Genomic DNA, 8,413 nt, shown 5'->3' on the forward strand with positions numbered 1-8,413 from the left:
TATTTATTATGTATATAACATTCCTTCCATGTATGCTTGCATGCCAGAAGAGGGCACCAGATCTCATTATAGATGGCTGTGAGCCACCATGTGGTTGCCGGGAATTGAACTCAGGACCTCTGGAAGAACAGTCAGTGCTCTTAACCTCTGAGCTATCTCTCCAGCCCTTAAGAATATTTTTTAAATTCATTTTTATTTTATATTTATTGTCGTTTTTTTTTGCCTGCATGCATATCTGTGTGAGGGTGCTAGAGCTCCTTGAAGTAGAGTTATAGACAGTTGCGAGCTGCCAAGCGGGTGCTGGGAATCGAACCCTGGTCCTGTGCAAGAGCAGCAGTGCTGTTATCCACTAAGCTATCTCTCCAGCCCCCTAAACTGTCTTTATAAGAGACTCTATAAATAAGAAATGGTTTTATGATCCCTGTGATTTTAAAATAAATACATGCTTTGTATCTCAGATATATCCTATGCAAAAATATTCTACATGTGTTTCTTGGAATGTGTTGTATATACACTAGACCTTAATCTTGGACTTCTTGAAAGAATTTCTGATTCCAGACCCGTGTCTTCTGACACCAGCTCTTTCCAGTCTTCCAGATGCCTCCAGACTGCAAGCCAATTTAAACTTCCTCATGTAGCCGAAGTCAGTTAGGCAAACCTAGCATCAACAGAAATGACCCTAACCTTAGCCAAATGTGCATGGAAACAGCCATTGCAGCTCGCAAAGGACTGCCTGGTCCCCGTGAATTCCTCATTGTCTCTGAGGCTGAATGCCTGTCCTTATGTGGCTGTGAAGGGTTCTGTGTTCTTGAACGTTGGAGAGGTGATGTGAGCAGCCCCTCAGGAAATAGAAGCTTGCCCAGCCCCTCCAGCCCCTCCAGCCCCCACCAGCTCTTGGCTTCCAGGAGTTCTAGAGAGCTGTGTTCCTTAGGATGCACCCCACAGCTCAGTCTGAGCCAGGAAGATGAAAGATGAGGGGGGAAAGCACCCCATTTTAATATGACATGCAGACTTTCTTCACTGGAGGTCAAGGTGATAGAGGGTTCCCCGGAGCAACTGGAGAGACCTGGGAGACACTCGGGTGGGAGGACACTGCAGGGGCCGTGGCCTTGTAAAATCTTGGGAAGAAAGTCATAGCTGTTGGGGCTGGGGAGATATTTCAGTGATTAAGAACAGCATTCGCTTTTCCAAAGGACCTGGGTTAGTTTTTCGGCACCCACATGGCAACTGACAACTGTCTGTAACACCAGTTCCATGGGATCCAATAGCACAGTCAGACATGGAGGGAAAACATCTATACACATATAAAATAATAATAAAGAATACCATACCTGTGGGTGAGCAGCCATGTGGGAGCTTCATAAAAGCCCAATAAACAAACCTCCTGTGCCCACCCAGGAATTAAAGTTTGGTGTTCACAGACTTTGTTAATCAGTCACACCTGCTATCTCTGAGGCCTCACCCCCCCCCCCCCCGTGCCGTATTACAGAAGGACTCAATTGTCTGTCCAACAGGCAGAGCCATTCCTTACTCTCTACCCTCATGGGCCTCCTGTGTTAAATTGCCATTGGATATTCTGGAATATGAAGGACAACCAAGCTGTGTGTTCAAGGCTGTATTTCCTGCAGAATCAGATCAAGAGAAGGTACTGGTTCAGTAGTCATTGAGCCAATAAAATGTAAAAAAAATTTAAAAGGGTTTTCTTTCCATCATAAGAAAAAAATTAGATTTTTTAAAAACTAATGTTCAAATGTTGTCATAGCAAGGTCAATTCATGAAGCAGCACATACAGGAGTAATGTACATTATACCCAGTCAATTGAAGAATTTCCCGGATGCATAAATTAAAAAGGGTACTGAGAATGTAGCTCAGTAGTTCCCTATGCGTGGACCAGGAACACAATGCGACACTTGTGTGTCCCATGGCATTGCACAGTTCCTGAGTGAGCTATGTTCTTTTCTAACTTCCAGATTTGAAGATTTTTTTTTTAAATTAAATTTATTTATTACACATACATTGTTCTGCCTGCAGGCCAGAAGAGGGCGCCAGAGCTCATTGTAGATGGTTGTGAGCCACCATGTGGTTCCTGGGAGTTGAAAAGCAAGCAGTGCTCTTAACCACAAAGCCACCTCTCCAACCCCCAGATTTGTGGATCTTAATTCGTACTAGCTACCAACTCCCCAGCACACGCTTTAAAGCTGGTCCCTACATACTGGTCCCTACATACTAGTCCCTACATACTGGTGGATCTAAGGACAGCTGCGGCAACTCGTGGCTGCTGGTGTTGGGAGTTGATGCCCATCAGTCAGAGTCCGCAGGAACCCATTAACTGTCAACAAAATAAGGTCGATTTTGCTACAAAAGAGAGATTGCATATATGGGGGAACTGGGGATACATCAAGAGGAGGAAGCTAAAGATAGTGACTGGGTGTTTGAGATCTCCAGATGATTCTGGAAGGAAAAGGCCAGAGGTCATAAATAGAAATATTTTTTTAAATTTATTTATTTATTAGAGATTTCTGTCTCTTCCCCGCCTCCCATTTCCCTCCCCCTCCCCCAATGAAGTTCCCCTCCCTCATCAGCCCAAAGAGCGATAAGGGTTCCCTGCCCTGTGGGAAGTCCAAGGACCGCCCACCTCCATCCAGGTCTAGTAAGGTGAGCATCCAAACTGCCTAGGCTCCGACAAAGCCAGTACATGCAGTAGGATCAAAAACCCATTGCCATTGTTCTTGAGTTCTCAGTAGTTCTCATTGTCCACTATGTTCAGTGAGTCCGGTTTTATCCCAGGCTTTTTCAGACCCAGGCCAAGTAGAAATATTTTTATATACTAGAAGAGTCTGGTTGGCTGTGGGCCCCAGGGTTAAGAGAGTGCGGGCTTACACAGTTTGGGTGCTCTTGCTCTGAATGAGCACAGTCCAGGAGTGTTGCTATGGAGGCTAAAAAATGCAGGCCCATTTCCACCTTGTCTGTTGGTCAGACAGGTCCTAACTCAGGAGGTGATGGCTTGGGTCTTCTGGAATGAAGATAGCTCATTCTAGTAAGTCCACGTCATCCTGACAGGTGTCAGAATATGCAGATGTACTCGTGCTCCTTGTATTGTGACTATGAAGTCACCTAGGGGAGGGCGGTCTTCAGCATACGTGACCCAGAGCATATTAGCTACCTAGATGACAGGATGCTGAGGATTTGATGTCTCAGAGCGATAAAGCCATTGACTGTGTGAGTTATCCTTTGTATCATGTTAATAAAGTCTTTTGTTACCTTCTCCCCTGTTCATGTTGGGTATTAAAGCTGTGGAAAAATAAATGCGGGTGAATTTTAGGATTTCAGTCACTGGAATGCCCTCCCAAAACTTTCTATATTTTCTGTCTCATTATTTTTATGTGTCTTTATATTCTTTCCTTATATTTCTTCAATTCCCATGCCCCTACCCTGGTAAGAAGTATTTTTGTCAAGGCCCAGAGAAGCATGTTGGTTTCTATCTCAATTCTTACTTCTAGTGATCAGTTTTTCTCCCTATCAGGAGGAAAGTGTAGCAAATGAGCGAGCTGAAGAGACTGAGGAAGGACGTCTGCACCTCACGTTGTCCCCCACCACACAGTGTTGTAGAGGAGAACCTCAGGCCCATCAGAGAGTGGGGAGGTGCCTTCTCGGGAGTGAGGAAGATTGACCTGGGAAGAATTTCTGTGGAGTTCCCTGCCATTTGTTGTTTGATTCTTTCTTAAACTGGATCTCACTACATAGCCCTGGCTAGCCTGGAATTTCCTGTGTAGACCAAGCTGGCCTCAAATTCAGAGATCCACTTGCCTCTGCTTCCCCAGTGCTGGGAAGAAAATCATGAGCCTCCATGGCCTGGTGTGATTCACTCACACAGTCCTTCCCTTGTCCTATGCTGTCTTCTGAAGCTAACGAAAGCAGAGACTTTGGTGGGGAAAGCAGGCTGATTCTTTCCCTGGTAGACTCTAGGAATGGCGGCTGCCCTGGCTTTCGTCAGGGGATGGCTAGCTAGTTTAGACTGGATGGGTTATAATAACAGAATTTTATTTCTCATCATTTGAGAGGCAGGGAAATGAAAGATCAAAGTATCAGCAGATTCAGGGGCTGGCGAGGGTCCACTTTTGGTTCATAGATGCTGCCTCCTCACATGGTGAGAGGAGCAAACAGAGTCTCTGGGTCTCTTTTATCAGGACGGTCATCCCATGTGTGGAGGTAGCACACTCCTGACCCAATTGCTTCCTGTCCTCAGCTTCTCTTCACCATGATAAAAAAACCTCAGAAAAAACCTACTTAAGGAAGGAAGGATTTGTTTGGGTCCACGGTTTCAGAGTTTTCAATCTGTTGCCACTAAGGGCACGGAAAGATAGAAACATCATGGAGGAAGTGCATGGTGCAGGAATGCTGTTCACCCTGTGGCCTCCAGGAAGCAGAGAGGACGGGAGCCTTAGAAAACAAACTACTTCAATTACCTCCTAATAGCTCATTACAAACCTGTCAGTAGTGCTGGGCGGTGGTGGCACACGCCTTTAATCCCAGCACTCAGGAGGCAGGGGCAGGTGGATCTCCGTGAGTTTAAGGCCAGCCTGGGATACAGAGTAAGAGTAAGGCCAGCCAGGGATACACAGAGAAATCCTGTCTCAAAAAAGCAAAAGCAAAGAACAAACACCCCCCCCCCCACACACACACACCGCAGCAAAAACAAACCTGCCAGTGGATATGGAGGTTGATGCTGACATCTTGGCAGGATCTAGAATAATCTAGAAACAGACCTCTGAACTTGTCTGTGACAAAGGGTCTAGACTGGAGTAACAGGAGTGGGAAGAACTCCCCTAACTGTGTGTGTCATCATTCCGTGGTCTCTGGTCCTGGACTTAGAATAAAAAGGAGGAAGTGAGCTGGGTACCAGCTTCCATCTTTGTCTCCTTCCTGACTGTAGACATGATATGACAAGCTGCCTCACACTCCTGTGGCCATTTCTTTTCTGTCATGGTGGGCTGTACCTTACAAAAAAATTCATTTTAAAACAGTTCTTTGGCAGGACTGGCTCAGTGGTTCAGAGTGTGTACTGCACTAGCCGAGGGTCCAATTTCAGTTCCCAGCACCCAGGCAGGTGGTTCACAACTGCCTGTAACACCAGTTCCAATGGAACTGACCACCTGTTCTGGCCTCCATGGGCGTTCAGTCACATGCCCCTGCCCACACGCAGTCACACACGCATAACTAAAAATAAAGCCAATCTTAAAAGTTTCTTTGGTTTATGCTACATTTACAATTAATTAAAGATGAGAGCAAATTTACGCACACATAGGATGAATGTGGATGCTATTTTTATGTAAGAATTAGATATTTGGGGTGGGGAGAAGGCTTTGTTAGTGAAGTGTTTTCCACGCAAGCATGAGGGCCTGACTTTAAACCCTAGCACCCATGTAAAAGCCAGGAGCAGTGAAAGGCAACTATGTAATCCCAGTGCTGCGTGGAGGGTAAGCACCCCATCCCTGGGAATTGCTGACGGCACTGGTGAACCCCAAGTCCAGGAAAGACCCTGTCTCAATAAAGCAAGTGGAGAGTCTGGAGGAAGATGCTCTGTGTTAACCTCTGGCTTCCACACACATGTGTACATACACTCATGGACACATGAACATGTACATGCACATATATGGCAAGAAGGAAGTGTTAGCCGACTACTTGACAGAGAAGGACATAAATCATCTTTCAGACTTTTCAGTGTTAACTGATATTTTGAGTCTGTCATTGTGTATACTGAATTTGCTATCTCACTTCACATAAAATATGTAGTAAAGTGATGCACTATGGTAAAAATATCTCACGTTCTAAGAGACTGAAACTTTTGCTGGACCTCACCTCACAGACAGAGTTAATAATATACTTTGAAGTCACTTAAGACTTAAGGCTGCTACCCTATTTGTCTAGCCTGCGTTTAAGAGAATGATAAAGCACACAACCTTCCTTACCCTGGATTTCCTATGTAACCAACATTTACAGCCTATGGTAATGCATAGATGAAATATGGAGTTATTTATTCTTCTATGCCACTGATCCAGAGTAATCACCCATGTTCTAATACTCATCTGCTGAAAGCAGCAAAATAGAGGTTGAAAACAGTTTTAAAAAGGAATATCATCATAAATGTCAAACACAACATCTGAATATTGCTGGATAAACAATGATGTTTGTAATACTGTTTGTTGTCTAGGTCAGTAAGAACCCGTTGGAGCCAGTACCTTAATTCCTTATGAAACCTGGTTAAAGGTGTCTGTAAAGGTATCCCATTCCTTCCCATGCAATGCTTTCTGTGCTGTTCAGTAAATATGAAACCCTTTATTAGGAACAGACACACATTCACACTGATATATATATATATATATATACACAGCAGATAGACAAACACACATGGAGAGAAACAAAAACCAGACGGGGACAGATTGACAAGACAGCTTTCCAGCAGGCACAGATTCAGACCCATCCAGCAAACAGTCAGAAGGCAAAAGACACAGAGAGCAAGAAGCAGAGAATTCAAATCTGGGCTCGCTCTTTGCTAAATGACACCAAGAGGAAGTGCTTTTATTTCTTTTCTTAATATAACACCAGCACATTGTTGGTGACTCAGAGTTCATCACTAATGTGTTAAATTCATGAAACATAATACAAAATAACAAAAATATGCTTAGGACCATTCCAGAAATAATTAGAATTTCTTTTTACTAATCCCAAGCTATAATTTACTGATTATTTGTCTTCTGAGCCTCAAGTTGCAACTTAAACAATAATTTTCAAAATCAAACATCTTAGGACAATACAATCTAAAGAAAGAATAATTTAATATTTGTAAACAGAGAAATGATAAAGGAAAACATTGCATATTAAAAGTGGCTTATGGGGGCTAAAGAGATGATTCAGCAGTTAAGATCACTGGCTGCTCTTTCAGAGGACCCAAGTTCAATTCCCAGCACCCACATGGCAGCTCACAACTGTCTGTACTGCCTGTTTCAAAAGACCTGACATCCTCACACAGATATACATGCAGGCAAAACACCAATGTACATAAAATAAAAATAAAAATATTTTTTAAAAAGTAGTTTGTGTTATCATGATTCTATTATGTTTCTAGAAGAACAGAAAATTTAGTTTGCACAGCAGAAACTCTGTACTTGGGAATACGACGGCCTCATCTCAGCCCAGGTATTTCAGGTGGTGTTTGTGGGCATAGTGTAGTGTGACAGCCTACATAGAGACAAACGCACAGATTGTGTGTTCACAACCAAAGCTGCACTGAAGCCGCAGGCACACCTGGAGCTGCCAACACCTCAGATTCACTGCACATTAGATTTTGAATTAGTTTTTGATCATTGCATATTCAGAAACTGCTAAGAGTTGCTATAGGAGTATACAGCAGGTGACAACTAGTGTTCAGCAGATCCACCCACCAGACAAATGACTCTGTGATGGGAAGCCCCACCTGGAAAGGCCATGGAGTCACTGAATGTAAATGACCAGCTGCTCTTGTTGGTAATTTCTCTCACATGCCTCTTCATTTCTTCCCTACGAATTGCATTCCTTCCCTAACAACAGCTATGGGTATCATTCTCACTGCTTATGTGTTTATTTCATGAGTATATTCCATCTTCGGGCACACATATGGCTGTGGATGGTCAGGAAGATGAGTTCTGCTTAACTGTATAATTTTGATGACTAGAAATAACACTAGGAGATTTTTCATTGTTCAGACTGACATAGGAAAATAATAGTACTTTCAGTCACCAAGACAGTTAATTTCAAGACTTAGGAAAAAGTTCAAAGCAAATCGGTTGGTTGCCCCTGGAGACAAATACATGGGGTTATTGTCCCAGGTGTTTGTTGCTGATTCAAGGTCCGGCTTGAGGCAACTTTAGTAGACATAACTCTCATGCAGAGGTGACTTTCTGCGTGTACTCCCTGCCACTCAAGGCCCAGCTAACCAATCGTTCTTGTTATTTTCTGTCTGAGAACCCTCATCAACTGAGAGCTACGTGCTTGGCCAAGTGTCACTCACTGGCCAGACCATGGGACCTCCCTAGCCTGAGAAAAACTGTGTGACTTGTCTTGTTTGATGAGACTGGATTGGTCCTGAAAATGTCACACATGATTGTCCAGAGTTCGGCAGTGAAAGGAAGGCCGTAGAGCTAGAGATGTGGAGTCTGCGCAGAGCTAACTGGGGAGGCTGCTGTGTAGACAATGGGGAGCAATGTTGAGCTAATTAGCGAGGCGTGTAGAGCTATGTAGAGGAGCCAGAGAGATTTTTCAGAGAGGACATTTTTCAAGATGAAGAGAAACTCACCATCAAAAAGTGTGTTTCCTTATTTACTCCTCAGATAGAAAAGTCTAGCACTGCCTCATTTGTGAATTTTTTTTTTTTTTT

The sequence above is a fragment of the Microtus ochrogaster genome, unplaced genomic scaffold, assembly GCF_000317375.1.
Source record: "Microtus ochrogaster isolate Prairie Vole_2 unplaced genomic scaffold, MicOch1.0 UNK3, whole genome shotgun sequence".
Lineage (NCBI taxonomy): Eukaryota > Metazoa > Chordata > Mammalia > Rodentia > Cricetidae > Microtus > Microtus ochrogaster.